The sequence below is a fragment of the Callospermophilus lateralis genome, unplaced genomic scaffold (genome assembly GCF_048772815.1).
Source record: "Callospermophilus lateralis isolate mCalLat2 unplaced genomic scaffold, mCalLat2.hap1 Scaffold_93, whole genome shotgun sequence".
Lineage (NCBI taxonomy): Eukaryota > Metazoa > Chordata > Mammalia > Rodentia > Sciuridae > Callospermophilus > Callospermophilus lateralis.
In genome coordinates this window covers 517,968-537,774 of record NW_027517451.1, presented here as the reverse complement: position 1 = coordinate 537,774, position 19,807 = coordinate 517,968, and the positions used below count along the sequence as shown (strand labels likewise).

At 37.8% G+C, this 19,807-nt stretch overlaps 1 pseudogene; it reads right to left on the bottom strand.

Moving 5' to 3' along the window:
* Window positions 1-441: 441 nt before the first annotated feature.
* Window positions 442-16,065, bottom strand: LOC143388305 (uncharacterized protein KIAA2013 pseudogene; annotated as a pseudogene).
* Between the last annotated feature and the right edge of the window lie 3,742 nt (window positions 16,066-19,807).

Sequence of the window (19,807 nt, the reverse complement as noted above, 5' to 3'; positions counted from 1 at the left end):
AGTAGGGAAGACAGTCTGAACTCAATTCTATTGAACCAAAAGAAGGGAGAGTGTTAAGTGTCAAGGTAACCCAGCACCTAAAGTACTAGAAAGCACTCAGGGTAAGGGAGATTAGTCAATGGAATTAGACCATTTTTACTTGCTAGTTGATGTTTTTCTGAGTTAAGACTCCTCTACCATAGTCACTAGAAAACAATATATATATATATATTTTTTACGCTCTGCACAGGTTCACTTTATTGAGTGGAAGGCTTACAGGTCCACTGGCCCCTCCCTCCCCACGGGGACACTTATTCCTTCCAATGCAAGCAGGCATCTATAAGCAATTCTGAGTCACTGTCCCCGACAGGCACAAAGGGTAGGTGCTTCCAAAGGATCCCTTGTCTGTAGCAGCAGATGGTGTCTTATGCAACAGTGGCAGAAAGCAGGAATCGCAGTTTCTCAGACACTGGGGTCTTCCTTGCTCCTGAAGAGGGGCAGTACTCGTTGTAGATGAGCTTGAAGAGGAAGAGGTGGAAGAGGGTGATGAAGGAGGCCACGCTGAACCAGAAGAGGAAGGGCAGCCCTGGGTCCTGCTGGGCCATGTGCTCATTGAGGGCCAGAATGGCCTTGAGGTGCAGCGTGTGCCGCAGGTCCTGCAGGTGTGTGAGGTCAGTGGAGATGAGGAGCAGCGGCCTGATGGGCTATGTTACCATGACTGAGAAGGTGTGGCTCCCGCAGGCCGAGGTCAGCTCCACTGGGTTGTCCAGGCAGCGCGCCTCATAGGCGAAGATCTTGACGGGCTGGCTGCGGGACTTCACAGACATGTGCAGGTAGGGCTTGCCCTCGGCGTCGGTCAGGTCGATGTGATAGTTCTTGTAGCGGATGCCGTGCTGTTGTGCAGCACGTCCGGGTCGCCCTGGAACTGCAGGTGGTTCTCCATGAACTGCAGCCCCCCCAAAGCTGAGCATCATGCCCTGAAGGACGCCCTGAGCGCCCACCTTCATCAGGCCCTTGCAGCCTGCTTCTGGGGGATCAGCCTCCACAGGTCAGAGTGCTGCAGGATCTGCTGCACCAAGGACAGCTGGGCGGGCCACAGGTTCTTGGTGTGCATGGTGGTGTGGTTGCTGAAGCAGTGGTCTTCATAGTTGAGTTTGGCTTCCAGCTGGTCTCGATTCTGTGGCTCAAGGAGGGACTGAGCAGAGGGGCTGGCGAACAGGAGAGCATGTATTAGAGTCTCAGGTGCAGGGTCAAGCCTGATGGCCTGTGGGCGTCTGGTGATCTTCATTTCCACCACTGGGCAAAACAGCTGCACCCAGAGGCGCTGGTAGTCCGGAAGCAGCTCAACGGCGGGCATCTCGAAGAGCTCCAGCATCTCCTTCGGGGCCAAGTCCTGGAGTGCCTTCAGCTCCTTAGCGGCTTTGCTTTTGAGAATTTAGGGGTTGATGGGGCCTGAGACATACACCACCCAGAGGACCATCTCACCCAATTGCGTCTTGGGAGCCACCTGGAGCTGGTTTACTAGCTTTTTGGCAGCCACCACTACCAGGTGCCCCTGCTGAGAGGGCATTGATGTGGATCTGCCCGAGTAGAGGAGGAACTGATGATCTCCGACCTTCTCCAGGATGCTGGTGAAGGCTTTCAGAACCTTCCTGCAGTGAGCCCCATAGTCTGCAGCGCGGCCACGTGCTGCGTTGGGTTGTTGAGCTGAATGCACTGCAGATAGACGTGGAGTCTGCCCCGTGAGACAGAAAGTCCTCCTGCAGCAACACACAGTCACAGCCAGACCCCTCGGCAAGACAGGAGGCTGAGGCCTACATTTGCCTCTAGTGTTTAAGTGACAGTTGTTTGCATTTTAAAAAGCATATTAATACCTGCAAAATTCATGGGTGGCTAGTGCAAGTACCAAACCAAAGAGAATGACACAGCTTACTGTTGTGTCAGATATACCTGTGGTTGAAAAGAGCAGGATGACCCCATTTTTTGTGAAATGCACATATTTTTTCCATTACGTATGCATAGGGAAATAAGTCATCTGCCAGAAGCAATAGTTACTTCCAAATTGTGGAATTACTGTGGTCAAACATCCTTAGTCTTCTGTTATAGCATGGGTCACAGATGCCCTTTTGGTTTTACAGAATTCTTTTCCCTATCTGGCAGTATGCCTCTTGAAAACAAAGCATCTGCTTGTCAAACAAGTTAGATTTTTCAATTGACCTGTGAACATTTGTCTCACCTGCTCTAAAAGGCAAGCAAGCCTACCTTTGGCTACTTTCTCCTAGTTCCCTGTGCCTTTGGGAATAAATCCTGAGCTGTACTTTGTATTGCCCCCATTTCTTCTCACTTGCACTGAGAAGAAAAGGGTATTTTTTTTATTCTACTTAACTGTACATGGCAATGCATTTTGACAAATCATACATAAATGGAGTATACTTTCCCATTCGTCTGGTTGTACATAATGCAGAGTTCTACAGGCCATGTAAACATATATGCACATAGGGTGGTAATAGCCAATTCATTCTATTATTATTACCCCCATACCCCCTACCCGCTTTTAACTTCCCTCTAATTCAAAGTATCTGTTCTTCCCTACCCACCCTCCTCCTCGAATTGGGAATTAGTATCTGCATGTCAGAGAAAACATTGGCCTTTGGTTTGGGGGAATTGGCTTATTTGACTTAGCATAATATTCTCCAGTTCCATCCATTTACTGGCAAGTGCCATGATTTCATTCTTCTACCAATGTGTATATACCAAAATTTCTTTATCCATTCATCTGTTGAAGGGCACCTAGGTGACATGCTGTGACATGCTGATTTTATTTAATATGCTGATTTTAATATGCTGGGTGTAAAATGAGAAGTGGGATAGCTGAGTCAAATAGTGGTTCCATTCCAAGTTTTTCTGAGCAATCTCCATACTGTTTTCCAGAGTGGTTGTTCCAATTTGCAGTCCCGTCAGCAAAGTTTGAGTGTGCCTTTAAAAGGTGCATTTTCGTCTAGGCACAGTAATAGTAACCCCAATGCTGGTAAAACAACTTTTTTTGGAAGTTTAGAAAACCTTCCTTTCCTTAGATGGCTCTCAGAGTAACAGCACCTCCCATTGGTTGTGTGCTTCTATATATCACCCCCTAGATTACACACAGGTCCAAGTCCAGTTCTGTGGCTTGAATAATAAGACTAGTATTCAACTGGGGACAATCTGTTTCTTTTAGAAATTATATTTCTTGTTACAAATTTGAAAAGTGTTTCTGAACCACTGTCATTTTCTGTCCATGTTGATGTTCATGAGGTATATCCTGTATCCAGCGGAGAAAGCAATAGAATTAATTTAATGCTTTGAGCCAAGCTAATATCTGTCAGTACTTCTAAATACTCTTCTTTGCAAACTCCTCCAAGCCTGGTCTTGCATTTCCTTATCTCCAACAGTACCTCATACTGTGTATCAACCAAAGGAGTGCCTAAAATATGTGTGTTGTTCCTCCTGTTCAACCTACAGTCTTCATTTCCTTCATTTCTTTCTTCCTTCCTCTCCCTCCCTTTCTTTCTTTGTTGCCAGTACTGGGGGTTGAATCCAAGGGTATTCTACAACCTACATTCTCAACCCTCGTAATTTTGAGACAGAGTCTTACACTAAGTTGTCCAGGCTGGCCTCAAACATGTATCCTCCTCCCTCTGCCTCCTGAGTCACTGAGATTACAGGTTTGTGCTGCAATGCCCAGCATTTACAGGCTTTTTATTTTGTCACACCATCCTTTTTTTTTTAATCTCCACTCATCCACATTCAGCCATATTTTTTAATATATTTTATCTGATAAGATATCTTAATGTGGTAAACAAAACCGCTAAACATAGTAAAATAAGGATGATACCTGCCAGGCCAGTATCACATAGCTTTTAAGACTATGAGATCACACAGAGGAAATCTCTTGTCCCTGTGAGCACTGGATAAAGGTAATAGGACAGGTCTACAGTCTCTTATCCAAAACTCCTGTGACCAAAAATTTTATAGAGAAGAATTTTTTTAAAATAACGACAGCAAGATGTCTGAAATAGAACCCTATGGTCAAACACGCTTAGGTCCACACTAAAATATATTTATACAAATTTCAGATCAGACTTTGATGTCAAACATAGGCAACAACCCAAGAAGGCAACTTGGTTTTCAGAGCCCTGTGTATTTTCATAATTGCAAACTTTTAGTAGCTGTTTTAGTCAGCTTTCTATTGCTGTGATCAAAATACCTAATAACGATTTACAGGAGGAAAAGCTTATTTGGGGTTCATGCTTTCAGAGGTGCAATTCATGGTCAGCTGACTCCATTGTTCTGGGCCAGAGAGAGGCAGAAGAGCGAAAGTTGCTCAGTTCATGGCCATCAGAAGCAGAGACAGAGCAAGGAGCCAGGGACAAAATATATTCCCCAAGAGCAATCCCCCAATGACCTACTTCCTCTAGCCATGCCCCATCTGCCTACAGCTACCACCCAGTAGTCCATTCAAATTATCAATCCATTTTATTGACTAAATCCACATATTTACAGCTCTCATAATCTCATCATTACACCTCTGAACATTTACTTGCATTGTCACATGAGCTGTCTGTTTTGGAACAGCTCATACCCAAACCATAAAAGTAGCCTCCAGATTTCTGCTAGCATTCAGTTGGCAATTTCTTGGAACTGTCTTTACTTTCTATGTGAGTGACAAAGATGCAAAGAAACTAGCAGGTGTGCTTTGACATGTACAGCAGCTACAACAGAATCTTGCACTCTCTGACCCTTCTGCAGGGCCAACAGGAATCCTGTAAACAGCCTGTGAAGTCAAGATGTGGCCCTCTGGAGCCCCATAGCAGTCCTTTCATTGTATAGAAGAGAAAAATCTAAGGCCTAAAATGGAAAAAAAAAAACAGCCTTGTCCAAGGTTCAATAACCTTAGACTCAGCTTCTTGGACACTCAAATCCCCCTATCGTTTTCCTTCCCAGCACTTAATAGTTTACATGTATTCATGGCTAGGGACATGTGCTCAGCCCTTGCCTAATAAGTACCTATGGCAAGGGAACGGGGTACCATTAGCAGCTCTGTCACTGTGGCTATGCAATTCAGTCTTCATCCTAAAATGGCAGCTCTCTTGAGTCATTTGGCTAGATGAGCTGTGGAAAGTCATTTCCTCAAAAGGAACATGTTCTAGTTAGAGAAGGATAATTACAGAGATAAAAAATGGCAAAGGTCTACATTATTAAGTGGTCGTTGTTACAAGCACTGCGCTGAACACGTGTATCTAAACCAATCTTCACAACAGTGTTTCCAAATGAGGAAAACTGAGCTATGAGGAGAAGTTGAAAAATTCTTTCCAGTGATCTGAATTTTGTTCACCTATTTTCCTAAGTCTTTGTGTTCACATAAGTGTATTGTAGGATAGAAAACCTGCTGCTTGCAATCAAACCACTCTCCTAGCTCTTTCCCCACAAGTCTGAGTCCTAGAGAAAGGAAATTCCCTGATAGTGAAGATGCATTCAACTGTATGACCAAAATGAATTTAACATAATATTCAATGATGACCAAGCTGAAGAACTTTTAAATGTTTAAAATAGATCATTTGATTTATTTTTAAACATTGTAAATGCTCTGATTTTTTTAAAGATAGAATATTATTTATATTTTTTTCAGGCACATTTGTATGTTTTACTTTGTTTCCAGCCATTACAATAAAATCCATTTAATTAAATGAATAAAGTGAAAAAAATGGGTGCAGGTGAAGAGAAACATAAATCAGTATGCTCTGAGAACAGGAGGGATGTGAACCTCGCTCTATTGAGATATAAGAGGAATGGAGTGTAAGACAGGCTGGACTCCAGGCACTGAACTTCAGTTACAGAAACTACTACTCAGGCCAAAATTAAGGATCTGCAGTGCTGTATGTCTTCAAAGGACACCTCAGGGTCCATTGCTATGGAGTTCAACAGTGACTACGATGGAATGAAGACAACAAAGTCCCTCTTGTATTTTCCAGGGACCAGACTATTTCCCTGGATCTTGTATAACTTCAGGGAAGGACTGAATTTGAACCCCCTGTTAGGTGGCCCACATTGGGGACTCAGATTTAATTTGATTTATAAAAAACAAAATTTAATTTGATTTATAACAAAAATTTATGACTTTTTTTTCATAAACATTACATTTCCCTGCTTGTTTTAAGAAGCTTCATCATCACTTAAAAACAACAACAACAACAAAAACAGACTTCATTGTCACCTGTTTCTACCTCAGAAAATAATTTAAATCCTTTTTGTCTTCTGTGCTTTCACGACTACACTTTAGGACCTCTCACTTGGAAAGCAGCCTTTTCTATCTGGGACACTTAGTTCCAGTCCTGCCCTTCCATGCTCCCCAGCCCCACCCAGCAGCACAGGGCATTCCTGGTGATTCTGTTACAATGCAGATCTGATCTGGAACAGTTCCTCAACTTAGTCACACAGGTAGCCAGAGAGCCAAATCTTCCTGGCAGATTTTTTTTTTGTTGTTGTTGTTTTATTTCAATTCCTTTGAACAGATGTGCAACCATAAATCCTACCACTCACTCACTATTGTATTTATTGACTGCACTCATTTGGATCCACACTTCTGCCTGCCCCTGTGAGGCATTTAACCTTGCCAATCTCTGACTTCAGTGTACAACCCAAATACTGTGTCTGGTTTAATCTTTCTAAAATGCAAGTGAGGATCTGTTTCTTTCTTGCTGTGCTCAAAAAAATGTAGCTTTTAATCAAATACTGTTTAGAATTTTCATTAAGCAAATATTTATAGTGTATCAGCATGCTAAGCACTGTTCTAGGTGTTGGGGGTAACTCAAAGAACAACCAGACTCAAATCTCTGCCTTCATAAAGCTTAAATTTGGTTAGAGACAAGTGCTATGGAGATAATGCAAGGGATGGAGGAGAACAGGGATTGTGGCAAAAGAAGGTTGCCATTTCACTTGGGGTGTGTGTGTGTGTGTGTGTGTGTGTGTGTGTGATGAAACCCAGGCCAAGGGCAACTGTTTTTCTGCCAGTGCTGGGGATGGAACTTGGTCTCATGAATGCTAGGCAAGTGTTCTACACTAAGCTAAACTTACCAGGCTGGTCAGGGAAGACCCGCAGCAAGGAGAGCGTGCACCCTAAAGATACCAAGGGAGGATGCATTCCAGACAGGGAAAAGAAGGTAGTGGAGGCCTCAGAAAATTGGGCTGTCTCCTCCAAAACCTTCTCAAGTTTTAGTTTTGCTTCAGAATTTATCCCAAATGCCATTTCCATAGGAAAGAATGAAATTCTCCCATATGTTCTTAGATATATCTCAGATACATGTTCATGATTTTTGCATCATTTGTAAACACCATCCTCAAAAATATTCACTGAAAAAATAAATAAGGATAAGCTAAAATAAGACATTCTTAAATAAATCCTACTATTGAATTGTTTTAACATAGGAATGTAATCTGGAATGTACTCTAAGGAAAGGGTTTTGGACTCAAAGTCCGGATTTAAATTTCTCGGGTGAAGCTGAACAAATCTCTTAACCTTGTTTAATCCCTCTGTATTTCAGTAAACTAGAGTAAGGACCAAGTACCACAAAAAGCATGTTTCAGGGCTAACCCAGTGAAAGAACATAGTTGGCCCTCCTTCCCTCTAAGCAAACTATTTATGCCCTAAGGACAACTATTGTCACAAGAGGGCGCCATTAAAACATCTGGAAAGGAATGGCTGCCTTCTCCGATTCAACCAATTGCCAGTTTATGCTTAAGCTTTACATCTATGGGGTATGAACACTAAATGAATGGCGTCTGATAAGCATGTAGCAGTGAAGAGCTTGGTACCATTAAGCCTACTAAAGGTGCACTAGAAGAATTAAGAATCTGGCATGATTTGTGAAGAACAAAGATGTATGAAGTCAGTGAAGTCAGACTGATGAGGTTTGAGTTTCACAACCACAAAGACAACTGTACCTCCCTGAACTTTATCTATGAAATGTGGTTGTGACTTAATGGATGGATGGACAAATGGATAAACTTCCCACTCACGCCCTCCCAAACTATGGGTACTTGGCAACTGCCCACCTCTGGTGGGTACATAACATTACCAGCTCTGTTCTGCTCTTCTCAGCAGTGCTTTGTCTAGTGTTCCCCCATAAATTGCTTTACAAGAAACCAGCAAAGGCTAAATGGAAAAAAATGTATCTTTAACAAATTAGAAACAAAAGCCAAACTAGATTTTAAAAGTTGATTGAAATGCATGCCTTTAGAACAATCTCTTCAACAAAAGTGAGTATATCCACATGCAAAAGCATGAAGTATGGCCCCTACTTGACACCACATACAAAACTTAAAATGTGTCCAAGACCTAAACATAAGACCTAAAGTTACAAAAATCTTAGAACAAAACATGAAAAGCTTCATGACACAGGGTTTAACAATGATTTCTTGGTTACGCTACCAAAAGCACAAACAAGTAAAAGTAGATAAAATGGACTACATCAAAATCTGTGCATCAAAGAATATAATCAACAGTGAAAAGGCAACTTATGGAATGGGAGGCGCTTGCAAATAATATACCTGATTAGGGGTTTAATTGTAGAATATTTATAGATCTACTACTCAACAAAGAATCAGTCTGATCAAAAAATAGGAAAAGGCTTTGAATAGACATCTCTTCAAAGAAGATATATAAATATCAACAAACATATCAAAAGATGATCAACATCACTAATCCTCTGGGAAATGCAACCAAAATCATTATGAGATTATCATCTCACACCCATAAGGATCAGTACTGTCTAAAAAGCAGGAAGTAACAAGTGTTAAAATGTGGAGAAGTCAGAACCCTATGCAATTGGTGAGAATGCAAAATGGTTGTTTCTCAAAGAAATAAAAATAAAATTACTACATGATCCAGCAATTCCAGTTCTAGGAACATATCCAAAAGAACTGAAAGCGGGATCTTGAAAAGATTTTTGAAGACCCACGTTCATAGAAATATTATTCACAATAGCCAAAAGGTAACACAACCCAAGTATCCATCAACAGGTAAACAAAATATGGAATATACATACAATGGAATATTATTCAGCTTTAAAAGAGAAGGAAAATTTGACGTGTGCTTTGTGGATAACTACTAAGTACACTATACTAAGGGAAACAAACCAGTCACAAAAAATACTGTTAAATGAGTTCACGTACATATGGTACAGAGTGGTCAAATTCAGAGAAATAGTGTTAGTTATCAAGTCTGGGGGAAGGAGAAAATGGGAAGTTTTTGTTTAATGGATATAGTTTCAGTTTAGCAAGTGAAAAAATTCTGGAGACTAGTTGCACAACAATGTGCATAATACTTAACATTGGTGAATTACAAACTTGAAGTGGTTAAGATAGTTTTTCAATTGCTTTTATGTGCTCCTCCTTCTGACAGGCCTTAATGTACGTCTGCTCTTTTGAGTCCACCTGTGCCAAAATGATTCTCCTTGCAGAGCATTGTAGAGAATCAGATGTGACTGTGTTACTATTACTGTCCTTGATGGAGTCTGCCTGCAAACGGGATATTCTGTCAAGGTATAGATAGGTAACAGCGGACATGCCTGCTCGCAAAGGAGAGGCTCCTTCAAGGTTTAGATAAGGTAACAGCGGACATGCTTGAAAACGAGATGTTTGCTGTCCTTGGGAGGACTTGCCTGCAAACGGGATGTTCTGCCAAGTGGGCTAGGAGGGCGCTGAGAAAATTTTTATTATCTGTTCTTAACAAAGAGCAGAGCTCAACATACTCCAGGCCAAAAGTAGATTAGCCATGAGAAGCGGGTCACTTCTGATTAGAAAGTAAAACTTCTGTATGCTATGTTTAATTAGCTGAAAGACCTGATTTATTGATGTTGGAAGGCTGCCTTCTGTGTTCACAATACTATAAAAAGATTGCTTGTACACAATAAAGGACTTTTTTTCGGCTCCTGCTTTGCTTGCTATGCTTCTTCTTCTTCTTTCTTTTCCCATGCTGACCTGCAAGTGAATTACTGCTACATTTGGCGTAGTCGGCAGGATCCAGCACCGAAAGGGTAAGCACCCCGGGTTAATAAAACGAAAGGGGGACTTTCGGGATTAAAAAATATATTGAAAGGTATCGCCCCAAGTTGAAAGAAACTTTAGGGGGACTTTCAGAACTAACAAATATCGAAAGGTTTCGCCCCAAGTTGAAAGAAACTTTAGGGCGACTCTCAGAACTAACAAATATCGAAAGGTATCGCCCCAGGTTGAAAGAAACTTTAGGGGGACTTTCAGAACTAACAAATATCGAAAGGTATCGCCCCAGGTTGAAAAAAACTTTAGGGGGACTTTCAGAACTAACAAATATCGAAAGGTATCGCCCCAGGTTGAAAGAAACTTTAGGGGGACTTTCAGAACTAACAAATATCGAAAGGTATCGCCCCAAGTTGAAAGAAACTTTAGGGGGACTTTCAGAACTAACAAATATCGAAAGGTATCGCCCCAAGTTGAAAGAAACTTTAGGGGGACTTTCAGAACTAACAAATATCGAAAGGTATCGCCCCAAGTTGAAAAAAACTTTAGGGGGACTTTCAGAACTAACATGGAAAACTCCCAGTCCTTAAAGGAACAATATGTGGAGTTACTACAGGGATTATTATATTCCATAGGTGTGAAAACATCTCATAAGAGACTCAAGGAGTTATTTAAAATTATAAAATGTCATTGTCACTGGTTCCAGTATCAAACTAAGGTCCAGTTAAATTTAGGGGAATGAAAATTGGTTCAGAAAGAGCTCTGTAAACAACATCAGGCTGGAAATGTTATTTCTTTAAAGATTTGGACATTGTGTAACGCTATTACTCAGGCATTACAATTATTAGAGAGCAATAATAAAAAGGGTTCTCTATGTGAAAGTCAAGTTTATACATCAAAATCTGATAATAAGGTTAATAAAACGGAACCCAAGAAAGATATTTGTGATACTATAGATGACTCTCCTAAATCAGATCTGGGTGATAAGGAAGATTTAAAAGGTTCAGATAGTGACTCCAATATGAAAGAAATTATGGAGGTCTTTGTGGATAAAATGAAATTAAAAACAAAGGTCTTTTCTTAAACCTACTACTCCTTCTAATGCTTCTCTCTTTCCAACGACAGAGTATAGAATTGATAAGGGTAGAGAACAACAATGTTTTTCATTTCCTCTTACTATGATACATGATGATGATGATCTTGCAGCTCCTTCTAGTTGTTTTGTTGATCCACCACAACAAAACCTTCAAAATCCCCCAATGATTGATGTTCACTATACTGCAGTGGAATACAAGTTTATATAGGATTTAAAAGCTACAGCCTTTCAATATGGCCCTCAGTCTCCTTTTGTGTTAGTTATGTTAGAATATTTGGGAACTTCTAAATTACTTATTCCTTTGGATTGGGAGACATTAGCCAAAACAGTTTTGGAGGGATCTCAGAGGTTACAATTGAGAAGTTGATGGGAAGATGAGGCACAAAAACAAGCTGGAGAGAATGAAGCTCAAAATCCCCCAGGACCTATGGAGGATAAGTTTATGAGGGAGGGTAATTACCGTGCCTATAGAGAGCAGGCTCAATATACAGATCCAGATCTTCAACAAGTTTGACAGGTTTTCTTAAGAGCTTAGAGATGTGTGATACCCACTGGTCAGGCACAACCTTCCTTTACTAAAACTATACAAGGGGCTACTGAACCTTACACTGATTTTCTTGCAAGACCGTGTACTTTTGTAATGAGGGCAATGAGTCAAGATCAAATAACAAAGGTATTATTGGAAACATTAGCATTTGAAAATGCAAATCCTGAATGTAAGCATATTTTGGGGCCATTAAAAGGGCAAAACACTTCATTGAGTAAATATGTGAAAGCTTGTGCTGGAATGGGAGGAATTGAACATCAAAGTTTCTGCTTTTGCTGCAGCCATGGCTGGAGCCCTTAAACCCAATAAATCAGGAACTTGTTTCAATTGTGGAAAATCAGGTCATTTTAAAAGGGATTGTAAAAAAAAATTATTAATTAATTAATTAAATAAATACATAAATAAATCAATTTTATGATACTTTCTAATTACCGGCCGATTATTTTTTCTAGGACTCTTGCTTTTTCCTAGATTCTGTATTTTTTGAGCTCATAATTTTGATCCTACAGACCTCAGTTAATGTTTTTCTGATCAGTTCTATTTTTGATCAACTGTGGAATATTTAAACAGTACAATGGAAATTTCACCTAAAACAGCTACAAGGCCTTTATTGTGTTATGTGTGCACCTTTGTATTATATGTTGTATGTCTATTTGTGCGTATGTCCATATATCATGTACATGATATAAAGATTGATATATATGTAAAGAGCGCTCATAAAATATTTTTAATTCACTGATTTTAATGGTTCAATTTAAACTGGGTAAACAGATAAAAAATAAGATGTCTTTAACATGTTAATGACTGATGTGCTTTGGTTCTAGGACTTTTCTTCTTCAACAACAACAACAACAAAATGGCTAACACTGTTCATTATACTTGTCTAATGTTTTGATAAAATTAGTAAATTAATTAGATATAAGATTACTTGTTTATGAGTACTTTTGTTAAATATATGATTGATTTACAAGGTTAATATGCTAAATGTTAAATATACCATTAAATGCTTTTAACTCCTTAAATTACATTAAATTACATTATTAATAATTTTTTAAGTTGGTAAATAATATAAATAAATAAATAAATAAATAAGTAAATAAATGGTTCTTTATCATCCCTAATATTTAGACACTATATTTTCATAATATAAACAAATGTGATTAATTGTGTACTACAAATAACAAAATATCTCTTATTAAAATAAAATAATTTACATAATTCAAAAATTTACAAGGATCATTTCAAAGTGTAAATAAAGAAGGGGTTAACAAAAAAAATTTAATAGGTTCTAGGTATGGATTTAATAAAAAAAATGTGTTTCTAAAAGTGAGTAAATAAAAGGATTTAAACAAGTGATAAGGAAGGACTATGTATGTTCGCTATATAGTTTTAAGTAAGTGATAAAAAAGGTCTGTGTACATTGGCTATATATATAAATTTTTGAACAAATAATCTTAAAAAAATTAAAGATTATACAAATATTGTTAAGCAACAACTGTTATTTTGCAATATTCTAATATGTTATTTCTTTCAAAGCTAAACTTAATTAATATAAAAACATCAATAGTAATTATGGTACTATTACTCTTCTTTGTATATAAATGTGTTCATATTTTCCAGGTATATAAGTCATTAAGATAAAAGTTTAAAATAAAAAAAAAATTATATCAAGCTGTTGTTCTCCAAAAGGTTGCATGGTAATTTTAGGCTTAAAAAAATAACATATTGGAGATGTATTTATATCATTTAATGTTCTATAACTGGGCCTATTATCAATAAGATATATAAAGTTTTATGTTACTTTTTACACTGAGATACAATTTAAATGTATTTTTTTAAGTTAATGAGAGCCTTATCTACATAAAGGTTAATATTATACAACACAAAAACATTTTTCTATTTTTCTAAAAAAAGGCTAAAAGCTTTCAGCCTTTCTTTATTTCATGTTTTAGATGTGTTATCATATTGTGTTAGTTTTTACTCAAATAAACTTAAACAATTTTTTATATAAAATTTATAATATAATAATAAAAAAAAAACAAAAATAAACTTTAAAACTACAACACTTTACTTAAAATTTATAAAGAGCCCTACTTACCTAAAATAAGACTCTATGTCCTATCTGAGTACATGTATAAATAACAACAAAAAAGTAGGCCAAATTTCAGTATATTTTACTCATATTAGAACACATTCTAAACTGCCAGGACCATAAAAAATAAATAAATAAATAAAAATATTGATCAACTATTATTCCCCTTACAAAAGGCTCATCTAGAACATGCTTTACATCATACAAACACTAAAGGACTTTATAAAAAATACAAAATAACTGTTCATATGTGCTCCTTTTAATATTCCTTACTGTCCTCCTGGTGTTAATCCAAGGGGACTCCATCCTAATGCCCTTTGACAAATGGATGTTGTTATAATTCAGCCATTTGGAAGACTAAGATATGTACATCATACTATTGATACTCATACTCATTTTCAATGGGCCACAGCATTATCTTCAAAAAAAAGCCAATGCAGTCATTTCTCATTTATTATCTTGTTTTGCTATCATGGGAATTCCTAGAGAAATTAAAACTGACAATGCACCTGCATATACATCACAAAAATTACATTCATTTTTACAAAAGTATGACATTACACATACATTTGACATTCCTTACTATAGTCAGGGTCAAGCTATTATAGAAAGGGCTAATCGTACGTTAAGAATATATTTATTAAAAATAAAAAGGGGGGATATGGCTATGGCTTATTCACCTCAAAATATAATTCATAAAACTTTATTAACTTTAATTTTTTTAAATGTCTAGTCAGCTTCCAAGGTTCCTGCAGCTCAGCAACATTTCTCAACATTTAAATCTCAGCCATTATTTCTAAAATCGGAAATACCTATATGGTACAGGGATGATAATAAAGAATGGATTTCTGGGTTGTTGCACCACATGGGAAGGGGGTTTGCTCTTATTTCTACAGGTAAAACACCTTTCTGGGTACCTTCAAGACTTATCAAATTACAGAATGATCGACCCATTTGTCAGACAATTTCAGGATCTGGCAGAGAACTGAATGCAGAGAACTCCTATGATGGCAACAAAAACAGCAGACCCCCAACATGGGCACTGATAAAAAAGTTGACTCAAGAAGCTGAAAAAACCCTTCAAAAGGCAAATCAGCCTTTAAATCCTGTTAATCTTTTTTTAGCTCTGCTTGCCATTATTAATTGCCAGGTAAGTATAGTTTCTGCTCATTCTTTTGCTTATTGGGCCTATGTTCCTAACCCTCCTTTGGTGCGCAGTGTTTCCTGGGGAGAACCTGAAGTTCGTGTGTGTACTAATAATGCTAATTTTTTCCCCGCTCCTGTATGTGGGGGAATTGAAGATATTCCATTCCATAAAAATTTGTATAATATTTCAAATATAACTGTAGCTGTTGAAGGAGTCCCATTGTGCATAGGGGCTCATTCTTTCTGTTTGCCTCTTATAGCACATAATGACACTCATTCCTATAATACTTGGGGAGTTAATTATCGTAGTTATTCTACTGCTGTTTTTACTGTCATGATATCTTCCCGAGGATTTAATACCTCTGATGTATATGTTAATCAATCATCCCTATCATCTAAAGAATGCTTTGTCAGAGCTCATCTTCCTTTATGTTCAGCTAAATATTTTGAAACCTTCTTAACTCATTTAGAGTGGGAAAAATGCCATGATCATCACCCTAAAACAGTAGTCAAATATCAAAATATCACTATAGTTGATTGGAGTCCTGATCATTCTGAATTTATAGAAAGTTGGTCAAATCGTACTTTAAGATGGCATCGACATAATGGGACAATAAATGCTTGGGGTAATGAGACAATTAAAATGCAACATTATGCTTTGGTCCCTCCAATGTTACAGCATATAAAGTTTTCCAATATTCAAGGAGATATATGGAAATTATGGGCAGTATCTGGGAAACTCACTGTATGGACTGAAAAATTCATGTTAGATGTGTCCCGTTCCTCTCCTTTTGAAGTACATCTACATAATAATCTGACTTATTTTGCTTCTATGTGTGTTAAATTCCCTTATTCTCTTATGATTGGAAACTGGGAATGAAATGTAACTTGGGGAACAATATCATATATAGACTGTTATCTTACTCAATGTGTAAATAAAACTAATTGGGAATTAATAGAAATTAATAATTATTCTTTAGTTATTGTTAAAGCTCGCACAGAATTGTGGCTGCCTGTTAATTTGACTTGTCCTTGGTCTGATTCATTGTCTGTTACCCATTTGTACAATGCTTTTCAAGTTTTGTTACATCGCTCTCGACGATTAATAGAAATAGTTATAGCTTCAATCTTTGCAGTTGCTTCTGTAACTGCCACTGCTGCAGTAGCTGGCATTGCTTTACATCAAGGCATTCAAACTGCGAATTTCGTGAAAACATGGTATCAAGATGCTCATTTATTGTGGCAACAACAAAAGGACTTAGACTCTCAATTGGCTACAGATGTGATCAATTTACAACATAATGTTTCCTGGCTTGGCGATCAAGTGACTATCTTGGCTACCAGAAGTGTACTGAAGTGTGACTGGAATTCTTCTCGTATTTGTGTGACTCCTGTGCCATATAATACCAGTGATTCCTGGAAAACTGTTAAAAGACGGTTAAATGGACATCAAAATTTAACTTTAGAAATTATAAATTTAGAAAAAACTATTATGGACACCTTTAGTAAGACATTACCTGAATTAACAGGATCTGACATTTTACAAAAATTGTCTTCAAGTATTGCTAATTTAAATCCTTTCAGTCATTTTTCTACCTTGTTGTCAGCTTCTTTAGTTAACACTGTAATAATTCTTGTTTTGTGTTTTGTACATAGTCTTCCAACGCTGAAAAAAGCGAAGGCAACTGAAACATGAAACCTCTCTTTTCGCTTCTGATATGGCTCTTTTACAAAACCAAAAGGAGGGAGATGTAGAGAATCAGATGTGACTGTGTTACTATTACTGTCCTTGATGGAGTCTGCCTGCAAACGGGATATTCTGTCAAGGTATAGATAGGTAACAGCGGACATGCCTGCTCGCAAAGGAGACATGCTTGAAAACGAGATGTTTGCTGTCCTTGGGAGGACTTTCCTGCAAACGGGATGTTCTGCCAAGTGGGCTAGGAGGGCGCTGAGAAAATTTTTATTATCTGTTCTTAACAAAGAGCAGAGCTCAACATACTCCAGGCCAAAAGTAGATTAGCCATGAGAAGCGGGTCACTTCTGATTAGAAAGTAAAACTTCTGTATGCTATGTTTAATTAGCTGAAAGACCTGATTTATTGATGTTGGAAGGCTGCCTTCTTTGTTCACAATACTGTAAAAAGATTGCTTGTACACAATAAAGGACTTTTTTTCTGCTGCTGCTTTGCTTGCTATGCTTCTTCTTCTTCTTTCTTTTCCCATGCTGACCTGCAAGTGAATTACTGCTACAGAGCATATTTTATTTGAGTTATTAATTAATAAAGCTGCTCAGAGGCTAAGAAACCTGATTATGTAAATGAAATATCCTGAAAGCAGGTTATCATTTCTTCAAATTCACCACAGTTATGTCAAAGACACTGGATATTTAATAATATGTACTATTTTTCAAAGCATTAGTAGGGGGAAAATTATTTTTCCTGTTTCTAGTCTCAATCAACTAACTGGATGCTATCCTCTTAAATATGAGTAGACTTCTGGCTCTTGATTATCCTCTGTACACATTTAGAAAGAAATCTTAATACATGTTTTCAGGAAAAAGTATTTATTTGACACCATTACAAAAATATTTAGGTACATAATTTTCATGTTTATGTCACCTGATTTACATAACTCAATCCTCAGTACCTTTTAAAAACACTAAGTAAATCAGTCAATAGAATCTATATTGAAAAAATATTATGAAAGGCTAACATTTGTAGACAAAAATCAGTTGATCATCGCATGAGAAAGAAAATATTTGCGAACAAAATAATTTCTAAAAACAGTTTTCTGAAACAATAAATCTAGCCAGTAGATTTCTTTTTAAAAAGTATTTTTAATTATAAACAAAGCTAAAAAACAAAACACACAAACAATAACATCAAAACAAACACCAAAGCATCCTGACACTAAAAACTGGAAGACGGGTTTAGAAAACAGAGGTACGAGCGCCAGAAACACACATATGCCAACAGCTCATGCCTGGGAGCAGAGGCAGCACAGAGTCAGGGGCATTCATTCTGAGAAGGGAAGGAATTCGGTCTGGCCCGTAGAGTTAAGTGACAAACTGAGGAAGTTTTAACTAAATTACCATTATGAAATGTAATGATCTTCCTCTGATATAGAAAATAGGTTTCCTTTTTTGAAATTTACCATCATAATATGAAAGTAACTGCTTCACACAATGGTTACAATTATATCAAGCAGCTATTTAAAAAAAAAGACAGTGAACAGAAATAGGTAACTAAACATTCCAAGGTCAGGAAATACATTGTCTAGGCCTCTTTCATTTAAGGAGCACAAATTAAGAACCTTGTTTTGCCTACAATCCCACCATGAAATAGGGACAGTAGCCACATTTTCTATGTGCCTAATAGGTACTAGACATTGCATTAAGTTATTTCATATTTATTATTTCATTTATTATAAATATTTTTCTTCAGGGAGGGAAAAATCAATTACAGCCTTTTTCATTAGGAGGATAAACAGTACTACATAATTATGGGGAAGCAAGAACATTAGCAGCTGAGGCGGAAGAACCCAGGCTATGCACAGAATTCTCAAAGTTGTGTCTTATCTCAAATTTAGAAGACTGATTTGAGTTACAAAAGACCTCTCAGATTAAAAAGCTGCTTTCCTCTATGGGAAGGGCACCATAGTACAGTGACCTGGTAACTGTGCATGCAGCTCTAGTTCACAAATCATTGACTGCTTTTATCTGTTTCCCCTCTCAATTTGGGTCCAGGCCACCACCTTCAGCTAAAGAATTGTATTCTCCTTGACAGCAAGACCCAAGTCCTATACATCCATTCCCCCACGCTTAGCAAAATGCTTGATATACAACAGCTGTTCATCAAATATTCACCCACTGAACAAGCCCATGATAAAAAAAAAAAAAAGCAAAGGCAGTCCCAAAGCCCTAGGTACTCTTCCAAGCCAATCAAATGTGAAATTCCATTATTTGGGTGAAGAACCTACCTCAGCTTTATTGACTGAAATCTCCCATGGATTTCTGATATGATAGGATTACAGAAAATTTGCCAATGCATTTTTTTTAATCTAAATGCAAGTTGGATGTTACAAACGACTAACTCATAGTTGACAGCCACATGCAGCACTTAAAATTAAGTGACATGGTAGCACTGTGCAGTCTAGACAACCAGGATTATTCTAATCTATGTCAAATTTACTACAAGCAGATTGGCCAGAGGATTTTGCCTTCATTAATTCAAGGAGAGGAGCCATTAGCTCCTTTCAGAATTCTCAAAATAGTTCATCTGTCTTAGTGGGCAACCTAAGGATTTAACTCTATACTGCCTCTTTTCCTTTCAGATGGGAGTTAATAGATCAAAGCATTTTTGCCCATCAACCTTGGAGCAAAATCCAGACATTCTGAGAGACACCAGATTATTGAGCAAATGTCTACACTGTATTATACCAGAAAACCACAAGCTCCAAAAAGTGGCCAGCCACTCTACTCAATCTCAAATTTATCATGTCACTCTCTCTTATCTTGAAATGGTGGCAATAGCTGAAGGAGGCCTCTCAGAATCAGAACACAGAGCAGAAGCTGTAAGATGCTGTACCTGCTCCTGTCAGTCAGAATGTTCAACACAGACAGGGGCTCTGAGGTATAGTGCATTCCGTGAGCTCTACCTATTCATGATTTTCTCAAATTAACCTGGAAGAGAGACAGACTTCTAAGGAAACTTGATCCTCAAGAAGCGGTTCAATCCCTGGATGAGTTCTAGTCTTGACATATCCAAAGGGCTTTCTAATAACAAAGTTACCTCCTTCATGTGGCTGACAGAAGAAAGAGAATTATTCAAATTATCTCTAGCTAAGCTATTGCATCCAAGCAAAACTAGGCAGTTACAGGCAACATTCATAGCCTAAACTACACATTAACTGAG